Consider the following 25,788-nt stretch of genomic DNA (forward strand, 5'->3'; position numbering starts at 1 on the left):
CTCCAATGGCAGTTCGGATTAAAGAAAGGTCCTCATGGACCCACCTAATGCATTGTAAAATTGTAAAACATTTTGAGTTAGATAAAAACCTGAATTCCCCTGAGGAACAAACAGGCAGCAGTAACCATGAAGGACAATAATGAGAATAAGAGAAAATGGTTCTATTGCAATGTTTTATTGTTTATAACTATTGTGATTGTAATATTTCTGTTTTGGCCATTTCTGTTTTCTAATGAAGCTAGCCATTCGAAAAGAGACAAACACACCAACTGGCATCCAAACTTTAATACATATCAAGCGATTAAATATGCATATGCATCCTCAATGAATGTCTCAAATTGTTGGGTATGTACTGCAATACCTACTGCACATAGTGGCTTAATGTTAGGGACAGCCCCTCTGGGAACAAATGACACTTGGAATAATTTGTTGTTTGAAACCACGGAAGTACCACTGAGAGACAAGGTGGCGCTGCCTCTTCTGGGGCGCCAAAACGGAACAGTGTGTTTTCAAAAGGTTGGAAAGGTTAAGGTAGGGCTGAGCCAATGTAATTTGACAATAGTTCATAATTGTACCCTAGAAGGGCAGTGTGAGACCAAGTTTGGAGCTATAAAAAGGGATATCAATGTAAATGATACTAGTTTTGTTGAAAAAATGCTGTATGTATATGGTCTGTTATTTAAGGGGCTAAAGCCAAATGGGAGTTATGAATTTCCAACCAATATCACACTCAAAACGAATGATTGCTATTTCATTTGTGGTAGGAAAGCATATAAATGGTTACCATATGGCTGGTCAGGAAGTTGTTTTTTGGGATATCTGATACCAGCTATTAGAAATGTGAATGCATTACCTCAAGGAAAAATATGAAATGCACGTTCTCTTAACAAACCTCTTAATCCCGTAGGTAACATTGATGCGTCATGGATTTATCACCATGACTTGGCGCACGTCAGCAGCAAAGGACTCTCACATATGGACCTAGGTGATGATGTAATTGCTTGGGCTGGTATTTTGCCAGAGTATGGGACAGTAAAATCCATCTGGGAACTGAGAAAACTGTCAAAACTGTTAGAGACTCTGAGTAATGCGACATTTTCAGCGCTAGAATTGGTGACGGATGAATTAACGGTGATGAGAACAGTAGTGTTGCAGAACCGTATGGCGCTCGATTTCACCCTAGCGGCGAAAGGAGGTACTTGCGCTCTCATACACAAGGAGTGCTGCTCGTTTATTCCTGATAACGAGCATGAAATTCAGAGTCACCTTGAAATAATTCAACAAGTTTCTGAACTGACTAAACCTGGTCCAAACCCCTTGACTGACTTTTTCCAAAACTTGTTCGGAAACTGGGGTTCTGTGTTAATGAACATCTTAATTGCTATATGTGTTGGTGCAGTCATATTTTTGCTGCTTGGCTGCTGTTGCATACCATGTATCAAAATAATAATATCGAGGGTTATCTCTGCCAATGCTACAAAAGCATATTTTTCTGATTATGAAAAGGTATAAAACGTATCTGGGATTGTGTAAAATAAACAGTATACAAAATGTTGTAAGGGGGGAAATGTGGAAAAATACTGAAGTTCAACATATTTTGTATTCTGTATATAAAGGGTTAAGCAGAAAAATGTTCACTGCGTGCAAACTGAAATGTTCTGTAATGTGTTGATAACTGAGGAATGCAGAAGTTAATCTTAAACTGCTGATAAGGAAGTTAATGTTGCAAGAATAACTGGTACTAGCTGGTAAAAACAAATAATCAAACTATAACTTTCTGATGAATGTCCTGTGTGCTACGTGTGTGCACATGCAGAAGGGTCTATAAAAGCAGAACTCAAAGTACAAGTAGCCAGACTGCTGGCATACTACTATCATGTAGCAGGTCTCCATGCATGTAAAATAAAGCTGTTTTACTTGCTTACAAGAACTTGGTGTGATTCTTCCAGAATATGTTAGAAGAGTAAAATCTTTCGACAACTTACATATAGATAAAAGACAGTGCTGATAAGTTTAATGGTCAAGACAAAAATGCTTAATGCTCTCTGATTTTCTCTTTTTTTTTAAATCACATTCCTGGTTCACATTACATCATTCTTCACACTTACCTGGGTTCCCAGGCTAACAGAAACTACATTTACATTCTTTAGTAAGCTCACACCAGGTCAGGAAGCAAAGCCATAAAGGATATTTATGCATGCAAATTCTGGCCATTAACTCAGGCCTTAAAATGATACCAAGAATTCCTTCACCTAGACAGGCCGGAACCAACTTTAAAGATCAAAGACAGTCATAAAATGCTTGACTTAGCTTACTTACAGCAGAGTGAACTGTTGTTACATTTTTTCCATTTCCACATGTAACACTATTTTTACCATTTAAGACAAGAAGCCTGTGGTTTACATTAATATTTACAGATGACAGAATTATCTATAAAATTCTATCTAGCTAGGCTGGCAGCCTTCACACCAGAGAACTCGAGCTAGTTTTTCAAGTGACCCTTGAAAAACACTGCTTGAGAGGGTTAGGTCTATCTGAGTATACCTTACCCCATTCCTTGAGACTCCATCTGCATTGGCATTGCTAATCCCACTGCGGTGCTGCACTGACATGTCATATGCTTGCAACCCTAGGCTCCATCTTAGCAACTTGGCATTTTGCTGGCTAGCTCTGTTTAACCATGTTGGGGGTTGTGATCTGTCATAACAGTGAATTTCCTTCCATACATATAAGGCTGAAGTTTCTGCCATGCCCACACTATGGCTAGACATTCCTTTTCTACAGCTGCATAGCATTCCTCCCTGGGTTGGAGCCTATGACTGAGATAAACTACTGGGTGCTCTACCCCATCTGAAAAAATCTGGCTACATACAGCCCCCACCCCATGGTTTGAAGCATCCACCTGCACAACAATTTGTTGCTGTAATCTGGACTGGCTAATACAGGGGGTCCTCCCAAAGCTTCTTTAAGCTTCTGGAATGCCTGCTCACATGCTGGGGTCCACACTACCTTATCTGGTCTGTTCTTCCTCATCAGGTCTGTGAGGGGAGCAGCTATGGTACTATAACTGGGGACAAATGTTCTGTAGTACGCTGCTGTCCCTAAAAAAGCCCTCACCTGCTGTTTAGTAACAGGTGCAGGCCATGACTGAATGGCATCCAGTTTGGAAGGTTCTGGCCTTATCTTACCACTCATCACTCTATGTCCTAGGTAGGAGACCTCTGCCATACCCACCTGACATTTGCTCAGCTTAATGGTCAGTCCTGCCCTCTGTAGTCTTCCCAGCATCTCCCTGACATGCTGAAGGTGCTCTGGCCAGGAATGGCTGTGATGACAATATCATCTAGGTGAGCAAGGACAAACCTTCTTGCTCCTGCTAGGATATGATCTACCAGCTTCTGGAAAGGTGCTGGGGCATTCTTCATCCCAAAGGGCATCTTTGTGAACTTATGCAAGCCAAACGGAGTCACAAAGGCTGACTGGGAGTCAAGGGCACCTGCCAGTAAACCTTAATAAGAACAATGGTTGTAAGATACTTAGCCCCACCCAGCTGCTCTAGGGCCTCATCTGTCCTAGGCATAGGGTACGCATCTGACTCTGTGTGACTATTTAATTTCCTGTAGTCCACACAAAACCTGGTGTTGCCATCCTTCTTTAGCACCAGCACCACTGGGGAGGCCCAGGGACTGTTGGACTCTTGAATCACCCCTAGTTCCAACATCTCCTGTACCTCCTCCCTCAGAGTCTGCTTGCCTCTCTCAGGCACTCTATAAGGGGCCTGCCTAATAGGCCTTTGGGGTCCTCTATCCACCCAGTGCTGCCCCAGGTGGGTGCACCATGGTTTCTTAGTGAACATGTCCCCAAATTCCTGCGACACTGCTCAGATTTTTCGAACCTGGGTAAGAGATAGCTGCTAGGACATTGCTACCCCTTCCACTGAGGTGTCAGCCCGAGACTCCCTGAGGAGATCAGTCCCCAGATCTCCCTCAGACTCCTCCTGCAGTCCACTGCAAATGCTCAGCACAAGAGCCTCCCTATCATGGTAATGTTTCATCATGTTAACATGGTACAATTTGTGCCCCTGCCTTCTGCCTAGCAGTTCCACCTTGTAATTAACATCACTTACTTTTCTTACCACCTTGCAGGGACCCTCCCAAGTTGCTTGCAGCTTGTTGTATCTGACAGGAATAAGAACTGTTACCTGCTGCCCCACAGCATACTCTCGAGCATTCCTGTCATACTACACCTTTTTCTGTTGTTGGGCTTCTGCCATGTTCTTCTGGGCCAAGCCCATGAGTTCCCTGAGCCTTGTCCTGAGGTTTAAGACGTATGCCACAACAGACTCCTTGTGAGACTCGCTATCACCTTTCCACTCATCTCAAATTAAATCTAGAGGTCCCCTCACCCTATGCCCATACATCAACCCAAAGGGTGAAAAACCTGTGGATTCCTGGGGACCCTCTCTGTAAGCAAACAACAGATGGGGCAAATATTTGTCCCACTCTCTCTTAAACTGATCTGCAAATGCCCATAGCATGAACTTGATTGTAAAGTTTAACCTCTCAACAAGACCATTAGTCTGAAGATGGTAGGGGTGGTCTTCATGTGCTTCACCCTACAGGATTTCCACAGACAAGCCAGTAGGTCTGACATGAAATTGACACCTCTATCAGTCAGTATTTCTTTTGGGAAACCTACCCTGCTGAACATCTCTAACAAAGCATTTGCCAACTTCTCTGCCTCAATGGAGGACAAAGCCACTGCCTCAGGGTATCGTGTAGCAAAATCCCTACCACTAGGATGTACATTTTCCCTGTGGATCTTGGGGTACTCAGAGGACCCACAATATCCATAGCTACCCTCTGAAATAGCTCCTCAATCACAGGCAAAGGCATCAAATGAGTTCTCACCTTGTCTCCTGCCTTGCCTACCTTTTGGCACTGCTCACAGGTCCTTCAGTAGCCTGTTACATCTCTGGAAATTCCAGACCAATAGAAGTTCTGCATAATATGCCTCTTTGTACATTTTATTCCCATATGACTTGCAAAGGGAATATCATGGGCTATGGCTAGAAGCGCCAGACGGTAGGCTCTAGGCACTTCCAACTGCTGTACTCTCTCACCTTCTATCCCTCCCTCAGAGGTCCACTCTCTGTATGGTAACCCTTTGTCCAAGTATACAGATCCCCCTTTCCTTGAGAATCAGGTGCCTCCCTAGCTACCTGCCTCAGGCCTTGCAATGTTGGGTCTGAGAGCTGAGCCTGTCTCAACTCTCTACTTGTAACCCTTCCCAGTTCCACTTCCACAGGAAGTCTGGCATCCACTGACAGTGGTGCCTTACTCTCAGCCTGGGTACTACTACTCACCTCTACCTTTGCAAGGGACCATCAGTACCCACAAGCAGTTGTGGCTCACATTCAGTTTCACTGCAACAGAGTAGCTCCTTCCCTGAAGTAACCACCTCACCAGTCCTGGCTGTAAGTATGCAATCTGTCTGTGTCTCCCCAGGTCTACCAGACCCACATGCTTGTTTCCTAGCCTGACTGTGTGTAGCTGCATAAGCATATGGTACTGCCTCATCCAAATTCTTCCCTATCAGGACATCTGCACAAGGGAAGCTTGGTACCCCTGTTATCTCAGGTCAACCTACTATTGGCATTTTGTCTTTCCCACTTACTGGCTCCCAAACCTTTTGTTCCCCACCTTGCCTCCATGGACACCGGTATGCCACATGGCCTCACTGGTTGCATTCAAAACATTTAACCCTAGCTCCTGGACATGTACTTGGACTAGTGGCTTCCCCTGCTACGGGCAGATTCTGTTGGGGCAGTCTGTGCTGCCCAACATGGGTTCCTTTAGACCCATGAGCAGTACTGGGGGCCCACTTCCTGTTCAGGGCTGCCGTGCTTGCCAGGTATAGGTCTCCCTTCTTCCCCAACCCATCTGAAGTAGCACATTGTCTATCAGCTAACCAGATCCTCATGTCCTCAGGCAAAGTGCTAAGGGATTGTTCTCTTACCAAAAGGTTTGCCAGCCCTTCAAAAGTGGTCACCTGTCATCCACTCACCCACCTATGGAAATAGGTGCTCAGTTCAGCTACATATTCACATACACTTTCATTTGTCTTGCCTCTATGCTCACAAAACTTTTTCCTATACGTTTCAGGTGTTAGCTTAAATAGTTCTAACAAATGATTTTTAACAGCAGTATAATCAAAACATGCAATGTCAGACATTTTTGACAAAACAGTTACAGCTTTACCATGGAGTAAGGGGGTCAGGAACCATACCCAGAGCCTTTGGTCAACACTATACTGTTTGTATACCCTCTCAAACATATGAATGAAACTGACCTTTTGTGCTTCTGGGGTCCAGTTACTCCCTTCCCCATTACCTCCATGACTCTGGGAAGAGTCAGCATTTCCCTCTCATGCCTCCTCTGCTGCTCCATTTCCTCGGCTTCTATCTCCAAATACCTAGTCTCCAACTGAAGTCTCTTTAGCTCCAGATGGATTTTTAAGTCCTCTGCAGAATGGCTGAGCTTTCCATTCTCAGACTGTACTTTATCTCCATTGCCAGTCTGATTGTCCTCCTGGTTGCTGTTTTCTGATGCAGCTGTAACCAAGGCTGCAATCAGGTCTGCCTTAGTCAGGTTTCCATGCACCAGTCCCCTAGCCTGGCACATCTCCACCAGCTGGCTCTTTCTCAGCTTTCCATATTCCTCTGCTGACTTGCTGCCTGCTCACCCTGACTAACAAAGCTAACAAAAGAAATAAAACAATTGTGATCTGAACTCTGAGTATTCACCGTGTGGTTGATTTAGAGTACAAAACACCTTCAAAGCTCACTGTGCACAAGCTACAGGAATTCACTCTATCCACACTTCATCTTCAACCAATTAATATGTGGTATGGATATTCCACCACTGCCAAAAAATTAATATGTGATGCCCGTGCCCTGGCCCAGCAATCAAGGATCCTCAATCCTCACCACTAAAACCAGTGAGGGGAGTCTCATATAGGAGGAAAGGATAACAAATACATACAGTAAAGTGCAATTTCCCTTAAGAGCACACAGAGATCACAGTCAATCCGGGGCTGGTCGCTCCCTCCCCAATAAGACTCCTCACTGGCACAGCTATAGGGTCCAGATCTCAGCCTAGTGGGCAAACTAAAACCATTAGCACCCTCTCTGTCCAACCAGTGCTTCGTGTCCCTGCCCAAGTAGCTGACACACACACACACACACACACACACACACACACACACACACACACGCACACGCACACGCACACGCACACAGACACACACACTTTGAGATAAGTTTATACAACCACAAAGACACTCCTGGGAAAAGCTGGCACAGGATCTCCAGCTGTGACCCTTTTACCCAGACTATACAGTAGAAATCACTGCCACCACCCAGCTAATAATTATCAGCTACCCAAAGGCCTTTAAAAGGGTATCCAATTATTACTGAGCAATATTATTATCCAATTGGTTGTATAGCCCACAGCTAAAGCTATTGGATTGGCTTTGTACAGTTTTACCAGAGGCATGCAAGTACTCTAGAGAGCTTAAATTATCTCTACACAAAACAGCCACAGTTGAAAGGTTTTAAAATATTTAATAAATAATAATAACACAAGACAATACTTTTTAGTACACAGTGCTAGTCAAGAGTTCGTTAATCACAGAGAAATACTTAAAATAATTCAGTAGTACAGTTCTGACATCACAGAAAAACAGTCTAATCTTTCCAGTTTCTAGCTATTTCTAAGAGAAAACACAAGTCTAAGATAAACTTACATATAGAGCAAGACAGGGCTGATGAGTTTGATGGTCAAGGCAAAAATTCTTAATGCTCTCTGATTCTCTCTGTTTTTAAAATCACATTCCTGGTTTACATTATATCATTCTTCACACTTCCCTAGGTTCCCAGGCTAACAGAAACTACATTTACATTCTTTAGTAATCTCACACCAGGTCAGGAAGCAAAGCCATAAACGACATTGATGCATGCAAATTCTGGCCGTTAACTCAGGCTTTAAAACAATACCAAGAATTCCTTCACCTAGACAGGCCGGAGACAACTTTAAAGATCAAAGGCAGTCATAAAATGCTTGACTTAGCTTCCTTACAGCAGAGTGTACTGTTGTTACATTTTTTTTCCAATTCCCCATGTAACACTATTTTTACCATTTAAGACAACAAGCCTGTGTTTTACATTAATATTTGCAGATGACTGAATTATCTATAAAATTCTATCTAGCTAGGCTGGCAGCCTTCACATAAAGTTTTAAATATTCGAGCATATAATATAGACCCCAGTTTGCATGCATGAAATATTACCAGTCTCAGGTGTCATGTGTATGAGGCTGCTTTAACTGAGTACCTATATTTACTTTCAGGTTAAAAATATTACAGCTACAGGGTGTCTGTAGTCCAGTGGAGAATTCCATCCTTAAAAGTGCTTTGAGGACATATGGAAAAGGTATTTTGGTAAGGGGGGTCCCCTGTAGGGGTAGGAACAATACCTTGGCACAGTGTAGGAAAATGACCTCTCACACCTTGTTGTAGGTCTTGCATCATAGTATTCCACCTGCTATCACTTACCAGACATTTGAAGAGGCTATGTACTACAGTGCACTGAGGGACAGGAGAATGATCTTTGGTAGCCTGGGAAAGTTTTACTTTCTAAGTGAACATAACACCTGCTGGTCTTTTAATGTATGCAGAACTTTCATTTATTTTCATGTCACTGTGTAGCATTTCCTCCCCTGACAGAACATGAGTGGGAAGATGAGACAAGAAAACTGTTGAAAAGTTGATTTGCTTGGGACTAACCTGTAAGTTGAATTTGTAGTTCTGTAATGTATGATGCCATTACACAATACACTGGTTATGGTATTTTATGGTATGTAGCCATAAAAAAGGCTATGGAATATAATGACTGTAAATTCTTTCCTTCACATATAATAACAAAACATTTCCACTGCTCATTTGACCCTCTAACATTCACTTCTACCTATCAAAAGACTAGCTCTTCTCACACAAATTATTTCTTTCTAATCAAGAATACCAGTTATGCCTTATCTTTAAAATCATTTAGTCAGAACAGATTTTAATCCTAATATATAATAAGGTATCAATAGACAGCTGAAATGCCTTCATGAAATCTGAAAATCTTAGTTGACTCAACAAGGAAAAACTTCTCACACATACAGATCCAGTGTACCATGTTTCCTTTCCCATGTTCTAACTCTGTAGTATGAGCTGTCCCAGTAGAAAATGAGGGCTGTTCTCTGAGAATATGACAGTTCCAATAATATTATAAATATTTTCATAGATTAGTACTAGGCTAACTGGCCTTGCAAGCCATTTTAAGCCTAGTCAATTATCCCTTGTGAGACTCAAACCCTACAACTTGTGTTTATAAGGCAAGCACCTTAACCATTAGGCCACCCTCCCCACTTTAATAGAGACAGGCACTATAAATTATCTACCTCTTTGAATGATAAAAAAAATATTTTTCCATTAGCCAGTACAAATCCTTAAAATCTTCCCTCATTTAGGACAAAATGACACATGTTTTGAATTATCTCAGTATCCTTGAGACTTTGTAGCATTGTTTTAAATGCTGCAAGCACTGACCCAGTTCCTGTTAAATACTGTAGCCATATCTAGGTAGAGCATGGAATAATATGCCTGGCTTTTAATAATTCAGTAATGAGATTCTGAGTCTCACTGGCATTGGGTTGAACTCAATTAGAACACGAGTAGTTTAGAATATTTCAGTTTTTGTAAGATTCAGTTTTGAAAGCTATCTTTCTGCACCCACTTATGAAATCTAAGACTGAAATCCCAGGCTGCGTTCTACATGAACTACAGAACGAACTGGCACCCCACCTAAGTACCATGTTCAATCATAGCCTCACCTCAGGCTTTGTACCCACTGAATGGCACACAGCAACAGTTATCCCACTCCACAAAGGGGGAGCCACCACAGACCCCGGGAACTACCGCCCTATTTGCCTGACGAGCCTGGTCCACAAAGCTATGGAACGTATCATCATGGAACTTATAAACAATGACATTGGTAATCTACAAACTCTAGACCCTACCCAGTTTGGGTTTGTAAAAGGCAGAGCGTGTCTCCTAAGCCTGATAGACTTCTTTGAAGCGGTCACCAAAGCCATTGATGAGGGTAAGGTGGTTCACACAGCCTATCTAGATCTTGCCAAGGTTTTCAACACCATCCCCGACTCTGGAATTATAGATAAACTCACTAAACTAGGTATAAATCCCTATGTCACAAGATGGATTACCAACTGGCTCACTGACAGAACCCACACTGTGAAAGCAGCAGACTCTAAATCCAACTTCAGACCAGTGACAAGTGGAGCACCATAGGGTTCAGTATTAGGTTGTCTCCTGTTTAGTATCTACTTCTCTGAAGTACAGGCTAACACAGAAGGTCTTTGGCTAACAAAGTTCACAGATGACTGCAAACTAGGAGCCATAATCAAAACTTCTAAGGATGTGTACAGCCTACAAAAAGGCCTCACTGAGACAGATGCCTGGTGTGAAAGCCATGGCCTCAAGCTCAATGCCAAAAATTGCATTGCCATCCCTTCTGGTAAAAACTCTGTACCCATGAACTACCACATATGCTGTAGTCTACTTAACACCGAAAGTGTGATAACAGACCTTGGGACACAGGTGGACAGTAGTCTCTCCTTTGATAATCACATCGCCACGGTAGTCAGGGAATGCTTCTACGTGGCACACCTCATCACAAAAGGTTTCTCATCTAGGAAAAAAGATGTCATTGTTCCCCTCTACTCATCACTCATTAGACCCATTATAGAGTACAACGCCCCTTTTGGCATGTACCTCACAAGACATCTACAACAACTGGAAAGGCCACAGAAATACCTCACAAAGAGGATTACCGGCCTCAAACAGATGCCCTATGCAGACCGTCTCAAAAAACCCCAGCTTTACTCTGTCGCATATCGCCTACTCAGAGGTGATCTCTGCCTAGCATACAAAGCTATGTCAAACCCAGAGCTTTTAGACATGCTCCACTTAAAGAAATCCCAATCCCTCCGAGCTACACGATCTAGAGACCTAAACCTTGTAACAACAATAAACAAAACATGCTGGAGGGATAGATTCCTGTCCCAGAGACTTACCATACTCTGGAACAAACTACCTATCTATATCAAGCAAAGCTCCTCATTAGCACTCTTCAAGAAAAATCTTGATGACTGGATGGAAGATAGAAAATTCACTGCGAGGATCACTTCTGTGGCTCTGCTTGACAGGGGCACAGGAAAATAATTTTCTTGGGTGGCAAAAGCCAGGGTACCATTTGGCTAGGCTTATATAGGCCCTAGGGCCAATAACTTAGTACCTATCTATGAACCTATGAACCTATGAAAAGTATTTTTGCATTACTTAAGACAGTCATAGTGTATTGGTCAGGGGTTACTCTCCATAAAGACAATACTGAATTTAGAAATAAAAAATTTGTGCATGTTCTCAGACCTCCATTTTCTATTTGGAACCACTACTACAGATGAAGAGCTTTCACTATATAATAACTGTTAAGACAAAATAAAAATAAACGAGCTGAAACACAGCCAGGTTATAAACTTTAATTCCACCAGTTAAACTGTTAAAATGGTAAGCACTTTTGCAAGTCAACTGCTTGCTTTTTCAAACTGTATATTTAAAATTTAACATGACATGCGCATATTTTATAAACTTCTGTTATCATTACATTCACAAAGTATATCACAATACTTCACTATCCTGTTAGCTTTCGTATCTTATTTATACCTCAAATATATATATATATATATATATATCTATATATATATATATATATATATATATATATATATATACAGATGTTAAAACACTCAGTTTTTATAAAACACTTTAGACTTTCATAATCAACTTAAAAACATGTATTATAATGATCAGCATACTCCTTCCCCAGGATTCATGAAGCTCAGCGCAAGGACGGCATTAGCCTTGCACCGACCATGCAGTGTAGAGATGGCACAGCAGCACCACATGCATATTAACGAAGGCATGCTGCCATAATGGCCACGTGCATAGGAAACGTGTACGAGTGCAGAGGGCATGTCCAAGCACTGCACGGAGGCGTGAACATGTCGGCTGCATACGAGCAATCTAAAATGCTGACTAGTACAGCCTGCCTCTAATAGTAATCACTCCTCTCAGTGTCCGTGGATACTGAAATATATGCAAAGCATACAAGACATCATTGCAAATTACACAATAAGAAGTAAACACAAAGGCACATAGCTGAATATTGAGTCCCTGTCCCTCGAACAAAGATATTTAAAACCCTGTGCCCATATTCCATTGTAGTGTCGCTAGTTATACCAAGTGGAAGCGAAACACATCGTGTTAGTGCGCCACCAATTGCCAAGCCTAGCCCAATGGTTTGGGTTACCACCTGTCCTACATTGTGAGGGACAGTCTCCCTCTAGGCAGGTGTGTCCATACCAAAATCATAATAAATGTGAAATGTCCTGCGATAGTAGGACATAATTATGTCCCATATGTTATGTAATAGTCCCATACAGCACGTATGTCCATATATAAAATACCTATATGTTACAAGAAACAGAATATGCAAGTAAATGAAACAGAATAAGCAACTACACTGCTACAACAATAAAAGCTTATATGTAGGCATGAAACTAAAGTACTATCCTTTGTAATGACCGTGGGTATGTGTTGGCCTGTAAACTCAGATATGTGCCATGAAAATGCCCCATCCAGGTCATATGAAAAGGTGGCAACCCTACCAATGGTCAGAGCATTTGCCCAATATCTGCCCATTCACGGTCCAAGTCATCCTTGTCAGGACGGCCCATAGATGAACAGGTATTACCCGGGTCTACCCACCATGTCATGAAAGCTAAGTATTTGCGAGTATCTATGTGCGTGAAGTACAGCATGTGGATGATCTGAAATGTTAGTGTAGACTTCACAACCATATTGGTCCCAATGTGTTCTGTTGACTGTGCCATGGGCCATCAAATAGAGAAGGGATGAATGTTGTTTGTGGAATATGGGGGTGGGGGGTGACGGGTAATGTAATAATTCGCCAAGGGGAGACTGGGTTGGATGCACGAGGTCTACGAGGGAGCAGTGGGTGAATCAGGAAGATAACCAATGAACAAATATACACATCCGCAATACAATCCCACAAACATGTGAACATTAAAATGTGCAATACACATGTACAGAAACGTTACCGGCACATACCCACATAATGGTCTGGCCTGAACTGAGCCATCCAACCCCAACACACCTGGATACATAATTGAATACCCATCATCCCCTTCACAGCACACCCCCCCCTTCCTGACCGTCCACCAAAACCAGCCATACTCGGGCTGGTAGATAGGCGTGGCCATATCTGCACATAGTGACCCCTACCAATATCTAGTAGGCAGTCTCACCCTAGACAGTCTCAGGATTGCAAACTATGTATCCCTTGCATGTATAACCCTACCTTACAGCCGTAAAGCAAAGATGGTCATCGGTCCCCACAATTTTTGGATATCCCTCATGGGATATGAATCTGTTCTAAACATTAGACTTGGTGTCACGACACAATGTTCAGTCCTGTATACATCTGGACACAAGTTGTATGAGCAGTAGTTGTCCACAAGACTGCTCAGCCTCCAGCCGGTCCTGCAGAACCTACGACTCTCGATTAAACACCTGACTGTAATGCACTTCTCCCCACGTGCATTATCGGGAATATATGCCTTACATATTCGCATAGTGGCAGTCGGATATAGGGTGCTTAAGGCGCTGTAAAGCAGACATAAGTAGGGTTACCACCTGCCCTACCTTGTGAGGGACAGTTCCTTTTTGGGCAGTTGTATCCAGACCAAATATAATACAATGGCAAATGTCCTGTGATTGTAGGAAATATGTCCCATATTTCATGTAACAGTTGCATAAAACAGTTATTTATGTAAAATACTTAAAATTACAAGAAACAGATTAAGCAAACAAACCGCTAAAAGAATAAGCGTTCATTTAGGCAAATAAGTAAAGTTCTAAGCTTTGTACTGACTGTGGGTATGTGTTGGCCCATAAAATCTGATGTGTGCCCCAAAAATGCCCTGCTTTGGCCATATGAAAAGGTGGCAACCTGAAACGTAAGCGGGTATGCAAGCGTGTATGCACAACGGTAGGTGGCAGTGATTCAACGGTATGGGAAATGTAAATGAGTATGTAGGTGTATATGCATGTGTATGTACAGACCAATATATATATATATATACACATACACACACACACACACACACATATATATATATATATATATATATATATATATATATATATATATAAATATATGTAGATATGAAAAATGAACATGGTCACAATATAGGAAATCTCCGTAATAGTTAGTGCTGTTATATATCAGGATGTCCATGGGTGAGCACACCTCTGCATCCCCAACCACAGGTAGGATGCTAAAAGTGGAACGAATGATCTCCCCTTGCTAAGTCTGACTTTCTGCTAGGTACAGGGCAGTCCCGGTTCCCAGTCAGAGAAGCCTAAACCCGGAAGACCAAATGAACACCCTGACAATCGAACACAAGTATGTGCCAGGACTATAGGCTTTGGAGGTCTGAATATCCTCGGAGTAAGTCAACATGTGGCATGAGTCCAGAGCAGTAGGGAATAGGGAATGGCGCATGTGTAGTAGTGCATTTTTCCCAACAGGTAAATGGATGTCTGCTGTGTAAGTGAAGTGATGAGGCGTGTGTTCGGGTAACTATGCACCATGGGTATACATATAAATGAGGCAGAACACCAATAGTGTAGTGGTTAGAGCATCCACCTAACGAAAAGGCATTCACAATTCAAGGTCGACAATAGCACATATAATTTTCCTTGTGGAATGAGTGTTGCGCTGCTGTAAACCGACATTTAAACATGTAAAAGTGAAGGTGTGTATCGCATGGGACTATTAACCAGATCCTTTCAATCAAAGTGGTATTGTCATAATGTATAAGGCACAAATAAGCACAAATAAGTGACAGTAAACATATGTAACGCATAGTAAGCATAGGCGAGTGCGCCTGCATGGGTGTAAGCAGCTCCCAGATAGGAAATGTATATTTGTATGTACAGATGTAATATGTATATATATATATATATATATATATATATATATATATATATATATATATATATGTATATACACACACACACACACACACACACACATATATGTGAGTATAGATATATATCTACATACATGAGAAATATATATATATATATATATATATATATATATATATATATATATATATATATATATATAAAAAGAATGGACGTTGTAACAGTAAAGCATACACAAAGGATGTGAAGGGAATCAAGAGCAATGTTGGTATTATAAAGTGCTTTCAGCTTATGTCATAAAAAGCTGCTCACGAGTGAGCAGAACACCGCTACTCACACCACAGGCTGGGTTTTACCAGTGGGAGTAACATCGTTGAAGTGCTAGGTCTACTTTACACACAGACAGAATGTAGTCCCATGCTGGGACCTCCAAAAATTGGAAAGTGCAAATGGCCGTATTCCATAACCCCAGGAAAGGCACATATGTGCAAATATACATGGCAGTAGTCCCTGTGAATACACAAGGTGGGACAGAATGTGTGTAGGGCCCCAAAAGCTCTGGAGAGGGAAATGTGCAAAGGTGTGCCATGGCTGCGATAACAAGTGGATAATGGATGTTACGCGTGTAAATTTAACACGGGTGGGGTGGAGGAACTATGGGTATGCAATTATGGATCAGGCGTGCCAGGGTTGGATGGGCCGGTACTAATGGACCGCCCCTTGGAGGTCAGCTAGGTCATAATAGGTATATATGCATACTCACATGCAGACAACAATATATGTAACACATGCATTTTATTTGTTGACATAAATAATAGGAATGTGCCCATACAAACATCAACAGTACATGGAATAATAGGCTGTGCAGAAGAGGGGCGGACCACATGCACCACAGGGGATATCTGGAGGTTCTATGGGCTAGTGCATGTGAAAGTGCTTTTCTCAGCTGTTGATATGCCAATGAGGTTTATACTGGGAGTGACTGTGGTTGGGAGCATCAAAACCCACATGCAGACACAGGGTGCCAGTACTGTCATGCAGGTATGCATTGCTCCATGGGTGTGTAATGTTTGGCTGTGCAAGATGACTGTACAAGGCTGGGTGAGGGGTAATCCTTGCCATTGCATCACCCATCAATGGTGTGCAGTGCAGGGGTGTAGTGTCTGCAATGTCCCACACATATAGGTACTGCATTATCTGGCCTGACATCCTGGTTACCAATGTGTAGGGCCATAGCTTTGCAATGCATGCCATGTCTGTGTTTGATAGTCCTTCACATGGACATTGCCTGGGATGTGCATGTCCCACAATACTGTACAGTGACATGTACAGGTGTACCTGGTTTGGCAGACACATGTAGTGTACACAGCCTGTTATACCCCAATATGCCAATACTGGCCTGGTGTGGTGAAACCTGCTTATAGTGAGCAGGTCGGCCCTGCACCTGCATGGATAGAATGGACAGGTATTCTGTGGTGTCAGTGGCATGGGTCCATACAGGGCACATGTGTACAGCATTGTCTGGCCTTAGTGGATCACATATGATGGCACCACATATGTTGTAGCCATTCAGTGTGGAACATAGTGAAGGTACAATGTCCACATATATGTGCTTATTGTACCGCTGTACAGGGTGCCATGTCCTCTGCAGGCCACTGTGGTCACACCATGCCTACTATCTGTCCTCAATGTGCATGTTATTAGCAACATAGTGGGATATCCTAGGCAAGGATGTATGTGCATGGCACATGGGTGCGGAACATATACTGGGTACTAGTAGGGCTGCATACTTAGTTCACCAGCCCTTTTGCCAGATGTATGGGTATGGCTTGGCAATATAGTGCAGTTGCTGACTGATAGCTGTACTCCTCGTGAGGTGGCCAATGTATCATAAGATGGATACTATATAGGAAAACTACAAAACCCGCTCCCCAAACATGTCCAATGGTAAGACAATCATGGCCACATCTACACAGGCTCTGACAGACAAACACACACTTGCCATGTCCTGTATACAAACCCCTACTGTATCACACTGCAGCAACACGCGTTTAGGGCACATGCTACAGTGAATACTACAAAGCACTGTACTTGTCTCATGCAGGCAGACACACACACACATGCACACACACACACACACACACACACACACACACACACACACACACACACACACACACACACACACACACACACACACACACACATAAACACACACACTTGGCATGTCTGGGATTAGAACACCGACCTAATTACTTTACTACACTACAGCATTATGCAGTTACAGAACACGCTACCGAGATTACTGTGACACAGCACTCCCAGAGGTGTATTTGTAGATGGGTGACATCATCGGCCTTGATAATGGTGGGTATAAGAAATGTATGGAGCGTGAACAGTATAAAAGAATTACTCACTCCTCAGGCAAACGTGGACATACACATATACACACACGTCAAGTGTGGGACTAGAACACCGACCTAACTACTTTATTACACTACAGCATTATGCAGTTACAGAACATGCTACCGAGATTACTGGGACACAGCACTCCCAGAGGTGTATTTGTAGATGGGTGACATCATCGGCCTTGATAACAGTGGGTATAAGAAATGTATGGAGTATGAGCAGTATAAAAGCATTACTCAGTCCTCAGGCAAATGGACACACACGCACACACACACACACACATACACACACACACACACACACACACACACACACACACACACACACACACACACACACACACACACACATACATAGCAAGTGTGGGACTAGAACACCGACCTAACTACTTTATTACACTACAGCATTACGCAGTTACAGAATGCACTACCAAGATTACTGGGACACAGCACTCCCAGAGGTGTATTTGTAGATGGGTGACATCATCGGCCTTGATAACAGTGGGTATAAGAAATGTATGGAGTGTGAGCTGTATAAAGGCATTACTCAGTCCTCAGGCAAACGGGGACACATACACACACACACACACACACACACACACACACACACACACACATGACAAGTGTGGGACTAGAACACCGACCCAACTAATTTATTACACTACAGCATTACGCAGTTACAGAATGTGCTACCAAGATTACTAGGACACAGCCCTCCCAGAGGTGTATTTGTAGATGGGTGACATCATCAGCTTTGCTAACAGTGGGTATAAGAAATGTATGGAGTGTGGGCAGTCTAAAAGCAATTTAGAGTCCACATGCAAATGGGGGCAGACCTACACACACACACACACACACACACACACACACACACACACACACACACACACACACGCACATGCCAGTGTCAGGTATGGAACACCTGTCTATTTACAGATTACTATTACAATACTACATACTTACGAATCACGCCACACAGACTACACATGTCAAGGCTGTCATTATGACTGTCTGGGAATGCGGACATCAACAGGGATGCTGGCAGTTAAGATGTACATACCTGTGAACCTGTGTGTTTAAAGTAGGAATCCATCCTGACCTGGAGTAATCCCACCTGTGGAATGGATGACTACTACCACTATATAGGGTTACAAAGGCCATGCCCATACACAGAGGCACATAACTGATACAAGGTGTCACTGGCCATGCTGACACAGTAGCACAGGGCTGTTCGGAATGCACTATGTGTCCATCTACACAAGGATGTACTGGGCATGGTCATACACTTAGTAGCACACGGGGCATGCTCACACACTTAGTAGCACAGGGCTGGTCAGAATGCACTACTATGTGTCCATCTACACAAGGATATACTGGGCATGCTCATACTCCTAGTAGCACAGGGCTGACTAGGATGCACTCTGATGCTAAACACGGAGGGCCACAGTGGCCATGCTATTACAGGTAGACGTAAAGAACACATTGTAATGAGCGCTGGTGTTAGTAATTGTCATTGCTGCACTACATATATTTGACTCCAGTCTTTTACACAACATCAACTGTCATTCTGGGATGACATGACTGACAGTAGGCAGGCCTTTGTCACATATCACATGCATCCATGATACAAGGGAGTGTGGATATTACCCAAGTCACATCTGCCCATGCAATGCCATTCCAAGGCAAATGTCCTAAACACAGGTTAACTCCCATACACCTACAGGACAACTGCATTGTTTTCTTATGCTAACCAGTGCTAGATGTGTAGAGTCCATATTCACAGCTGGTCACTGTAGATCCAACAATGGGGAGTACTGACATCTGTGCAGTGAGGAACACCTGGCTGATGTCTCTGTAGTGCACAATAGCACTACCACATATACCTCAGAACCTAGCACTACCACCATATACCTCAGAACCAGACATGTGGGCCATAACACAGGTACGGACTGCTCCAGGTTGTGTACCCACATACATAAAGGCCACTCACATGTACTGACCAGTCCCCCCATGAAAGGCATCACAGATGAGCCATGTGCAGGACACAGTGTCACATGCTGCATTCTAGGATGTAAACTGCAGACACCACCATGCCCTCGGACCACCAACACGCAACCATACGTGTTGTATGACATAGACGAGTACACCACCATATGACCCTTGACCTGTGTACTGTACTAAGCTCTACATCAACTGTAGACAGTACACATGTACTGACACAGTTACATCATGTGTTATGCAATGCAATGATACCACTGTCTGTGAACAGGTCAGCTGTACACATACCAAGGGCGCTCGGTACTTTCCACCATTAGCAGATGTCTGTTGCTGTACACCAGTACACACCCTCATGTATGGATATGACATACATGTACCTACCCTGGGTATGTACATGCCACACACACAACATACCTGTAAATAGCATAGCAGTTGTAGTCCTTTGTGCAAACAGGTGGCTACAGCCATTACACACATGCACATGGAATGTAGGTCCATGGCTGCTGAATGCTAACAGTACATAAAGTGTGATATCAATGTTGATAGAGGTAACATCTCTTCTGTACTGGTCACCCATTATATCTTACAACAGTCCATGTGTCATGTATATCATTACACATATCCACCAATTGCAATGCCTACAAACATGACCAAATGTCAGGATTGTAGGACCTACACACCTGTACACATAGTGTTGCATGTTCAGATAACATGCATATGCAGTTGCTGATATATGCAGGTGGCATGTATCCTAGTACATCATGCAGCTGCAATGCAGCCTCACCATTGCCAACTGTATATGATGATATGCTGAATGTACAGAAAGATGTACCACAGGTATGGACAGATGTGTTGAAATAACTAAGTGGTGGGACATCTTTGCAGATGGATGTTTGCTGTGGACAGCTCACAGATGTGTCACAAGTGGTCCTACAATACCCTGTGCAACCGGTAAGCAATGATTTCATTAACTGAAGGACATAACACACAGCTTAGACAGCAGTCAAGGTGACAGCGAAGGTAAATCACTTGACACCTGTTAATAGATATGAAGTCCCTAGTGAATATATCAGCACTGTTGGCACAGGAAGCGTCAGTACAGTTTGTAATGCATGCAATACTACTGTACATCTGACATCCATAACATGAGCTAGGCGGGTCTGAGGTTCACAGTATTGGCATGTGTGGTTGTGTGTGTGTCCATATATATCACGTATTACGGGGAATACATCTCAATTGTTACTCACTCTCCTGTACACTAGTGAACACACCTGTACAGACTGCAATGTAGAAAGCAGGACATAGGCAGGGCCGTGTATCTCACACATGTGAGGTATCTGTATGTGCATGACATAGGTGTATTAATTACTGAATGCCACAGTGTGTGTATGTAGGGCTGACTGGTCCCTGGGGTGAGGATGTATGTTACCATACTGAACTGATAAGACCCCTCCTACCATCCAGGCGATGCATTTTACTATCCGTGTTGATGTCCCCGATCTTAGGCCATACTGACTACCTGTACATGTGTATTCTCTGTGGTGCATCATGTAGGTGCACAGTACTGTAATGATGATTTGCACATAGGCAGGAGTCCTCATCCCACCAGTAGCAACTGTGTGCGAGTGTGTGTTACTGTGTCGGTGAAGCCGTGAGTGTGTGTGTGTGTGTGTGTGTGTGTGTGTGTGTGTGTGTGTGTGTGTGTGTGTGTGTGTGTGTGTGTGTGTGTGTGTGTGTGTGTGTGTGTTACAGTGTCACTGAATACATGTGTGTCAATACCTGAGTGTGTGGGTGCAGTTGTGTGTTGGCATCCTGTCATGGGAATGTGTATTACTGATTCCCATTGAGGCATCACACTTCCCACTGGCCTCAACACTTGTAATCAGCTAGACCACTCTCTTACCTCACCACTCCATGTAACTGTACCTGTGATGTCACCCTTTATGGATGTCACGTCTGTGGCCACAGTGGTTAATATACAGCTATCATGCTCTTGGAATGGTAGACGTATTTGTAATGTGGGACATTCTCACCGGTATGTGGCAGCTACACAGTGCATGCTGGTATATTCATATATACCTGTGAGTAGTCCACATTGACATAAGGGACACTTAACTGCAAACACTGACATCCACTGGCATGTGCAATTAGACCTGAAGAAGGACAGCAGAACATCATGACCAAAATGCATTTACTGTTGTTACACAAGACACATACTGTTAACAGTATTGTACACCTGTACTACATGATATATCTGCTGCCTGTCAGCAGTCCTTAACATTTGTAAACTACACGTATCACCCTAGTCTGTTCACCCTGTGCATCAGACCATATGAGCATGTCCCTGCACCGATGGTGTAGATGTCAGGGATGCGGCACAGGCATCATCATATGCACTGGGGGTTAATGTTTGCCAGAAGCATAGGCTGCACCATTGGATGACATCATGTGTGTGGGTTTGGGCCTTTGATCTAATTGGGCATGTGTGAATGTTATGCATGTGTGTGTTGCGGTGCCCTACATCTGTGTCCAGTGTGTGCGTATATGTATGTGCACAGTTCTCCCATGTGTCTGGCCTACACAGGGGTATTATTGACAGCTGCAGACTGTACAGGTGAGGTTTTACAGTTCACGGTGTCCAGCCATGGACATGTGACTGCCAGGGGTTGCACACGTACTACCAGACAGAAGTGCCGATTGGTTACTGTCTGATGTCACTTGTCCACTGGAACCGTGACCCTGTTGGGACCATCCCAGGCCACGTGCACATGGCCTGCTGTGTCATGGTGTGGACAGCACAGCAACAGATGCACTGCTGCTGCTACCGCCACTATGGGAGCGGGCATGTGAGGTAGCTCGTACACATAGACCTGACAGAGGTGATGTAGCAGGCCTACGTCCATGTGCCCGATGCCTCACTCCTACCAGATGTTCCAACACAGACAGCTCATGCTCGAGGATTGTCATGCCACAGTCAAGGACTCTAACCATGTCACCCAACCGTCTAGCCAAAGCATCAGTAATCTGCTGTTGAGCATTTACCATTGCCTGGATGCTACTGTTTAAAGAACAGACAGCAGCCCTCTGTAGCCTCTGATCTTCTCTGTTGTGCCATTCAGCATGTGCCTGTGCCTCCATTATAGCCTGAAACATGCGTCTGGTGACACCAGCTGCTCGCTCTGTCGTGCAGGAGCATGTTGGCCAGAGGTCCTCCTACGAGCAGCACTGGCCACGTGCCTGTGTGGGACACCACCAGTAGTTTGACTGACACCATGGTGTGCAGGCACACCTTCCATAGCCCCCACAATTTTCTGTTCCAAGCTACCATGCGCCAACTGTCCTTCCTCTATGGCCACTGGTGATGGGGTATGTGCAGGTATGGGATCTGTGTGCAGGGATGAGGTGGATATAGATGGAATGACAACCAATGGCACAGTTTCAGCCCCTGACAACTCTGCCTGTGTCCAAGTCATACATTCATCATCACGGCTAGAGTCTGTGGGGACACTAATATCTGATGTACCCCAGGAGGACAATGCACCTACATCACCTATGAGGGAAGACAAGAACTGTACATTACAATCTATACAATAGACACACACAGACACGCATGTGATATGACAGAAGGCATGCAACATGCATGTGATACAGCAGACGGCATGCAGCGCAGACAATAATAGTGGTAGTTATCATACAGCATGCATGTGTCATAGCGAATGGCATGCTATAACACAATCATAGTAGTGGTTAGCATACATCCCTGTGTTACATCATGTGGACCAGCACAGGTTAACAGTACACCTGCCGGATGTGTGGCATATGACCTTGATAATCACATGTAGTATGACATGTGATCCACTGACATGTGCAATGACATGCATACATGTTTAACACAATGGTGTCTTGTCAAATATACAGTGGGGCAATGGTGTACCAATTCAGTGTTGTCTGTCCACCCTACAGATATACTGCAAATTTATCAAATATGCATGGCCATTGCAGGGAATCATGAGGCATCTCTAGTGCTATACAGTGTGTGAGTTACAGACAGGGTTCATAGCCATGACTGTGTTCAGATACAATACATATATACTGTGGAATGTGACCCACGTTACTGAGGTGTATACACACTAAACCATGATGTGGAAGTTGTGACACAGGTCACTGATGGGTATACGGATGACACCCCTGCACATCTGCAACCATATTGCTGCAGCCTGGCAACTATGGCCAGACATGGCAAACACGTTGGTACACCATGTCCCACATGACATCTGTGTACCACACACACACACACACACACACACACACACACACACACACACACACACACACACACACACACACAAGGAGCTAGTATGGCATTTATGTCCAACACCAGCAACGAGAATGTACTGTATCTGTGACCTGATGTGGATACTGTACAGATGACTGCTGTCATGTTGCAACACCCTCAAGATGTTCAACACAACTTATGTGGTGGATTGATGTTATGCCTACACAAGATGTGCACAGGCCTGTAGGATGTCTAGTGTTCCACATCTACATTATGACCATTATACAAAGGCCATGGTTGAACCATGTGTAGCCATTATTCGACAGGGTATACACACAAGCATAACACATCTACTGTGTGTGTTGCTCCATGTCTCTGGCCATCCTCCATGGCCATGTGTGTACATGTGTTGTCCAAATTATTGTGATGGGCATCTATTTCACATGTCTGTGTTGTCCAATATGTCATATATGCTCCACTGACAACAGAGTTATGCAGATAAAGGGTGGTATGTGGGATATGTTTTCAGGTTAGGTAGGCAGTATAGCAGCCAGGCCAATAGATGTCATGGACATGTCAAGATATCACATCACATTGTGTGACATTCATAGCAGGGCTATGATCCACACCGGTGAATCCTGTGTGCTGGCCATACTCCAGCCCACTGTGTAGTACTGTTTGTATTCACCATATGTGCAGATCAGATCTGTTGTACATTCCTAAAGTGAACAGCACCTCCACCATTGTATGCACAGCTGTCAACACATCTGGCAATAAAGTTTGTGAGGATTCATGTCGGTGAGATGATTCACATAGTTTGCAAGTATTGCACATGGGTAGTCACTGTGATGCATTGCAGGTCCGACCTGTATACTGTGACAGGTCCATACATTATGTGTACATGGGCCACATGGCAGACAGATTTGTGCACTATGGTTCCTCATAAAAAATAACACTCTCACCTGCAATGGGCTGCTGTCACAGCAGAACGCCAGACGTACTTAAATAGGAGTAACACAGCAGTATGAGGATATCCACCCCTGTATAAAGGCTACAGGGAGCAATGTGCATAACACATACACCAGTACATTAGACTATACTATGGTGTAGGAACATGTGTGCATACACAGAGTAGCATACTATAGTATGTGGCATGTGTGTATACATGCCTTGCATATGATGTTACATTACATATTGTACAGTGACACATGCAACTATATGGAATATAGTTGTTATAGGTGCAGTACTTACTTACCAGGCAACTCCAGGCTCAGTGGTTGAGAGACATCCACCTCCACACTATCAGCTAAGGCTTGTGTATGTGGTTCTGCAGGTGTCCCCAGGTTGGCCAGTAGCTCCTCGGTACATGTGTGTGGGGGCTGGGTTGGTGGTCCACCATCTGTTGCACCTTGTTCCCTGGCGATTACATTCAGACACTGTTTCACTCATCTAACGAGGTCTGTACAGTGTCTGCGCACCTGCTGGTATGTGCGGTTGTGGCCACCCATATCATTAACCCTCCTGCGAAGTTCCATCCACAGGCCATCCCGCTGCTGTGCATCCTGTGGCACATGGCTGAACAGGATATCATGATTGTTGAGTAGGTATGGGATGAGGGCCTCATCCTCCAAAGGGAAGCCTTGCACGCAGCATACCTGGAAGACATAATGATGGAGACAGGTCACAGTAACTCACAGAGACATACAGATCTACAGCTGAAAATACATGTGCAGTGCATTAATTCAGTTTAAATAGTTGTATTTGCAAACCTACATGGCACTGACCTGTTTGTGTCACACACACGTGACACTCAATGTTGAGTGGATATTATCACCATACATGCGTGTGTGTCACCTGATTGCATTGCTCATACTCCATGTGGTTACTGTCTTGATGTGGGCATGTCTGTTT

Source organism: Protopterus annectens, chromosome 1.part1 (genome assembly GCF_019279795.1).
Source record: "Protopterus annectens isolate FY-2018-M chromosome 1.part1, PAN1.0, whole genome shotgun sequence".
NCBI lineage: Eukaryota > Metazoa > Chordata > Ceratodontiformes > Protopteridae > Protopterus > Protopterus annectens.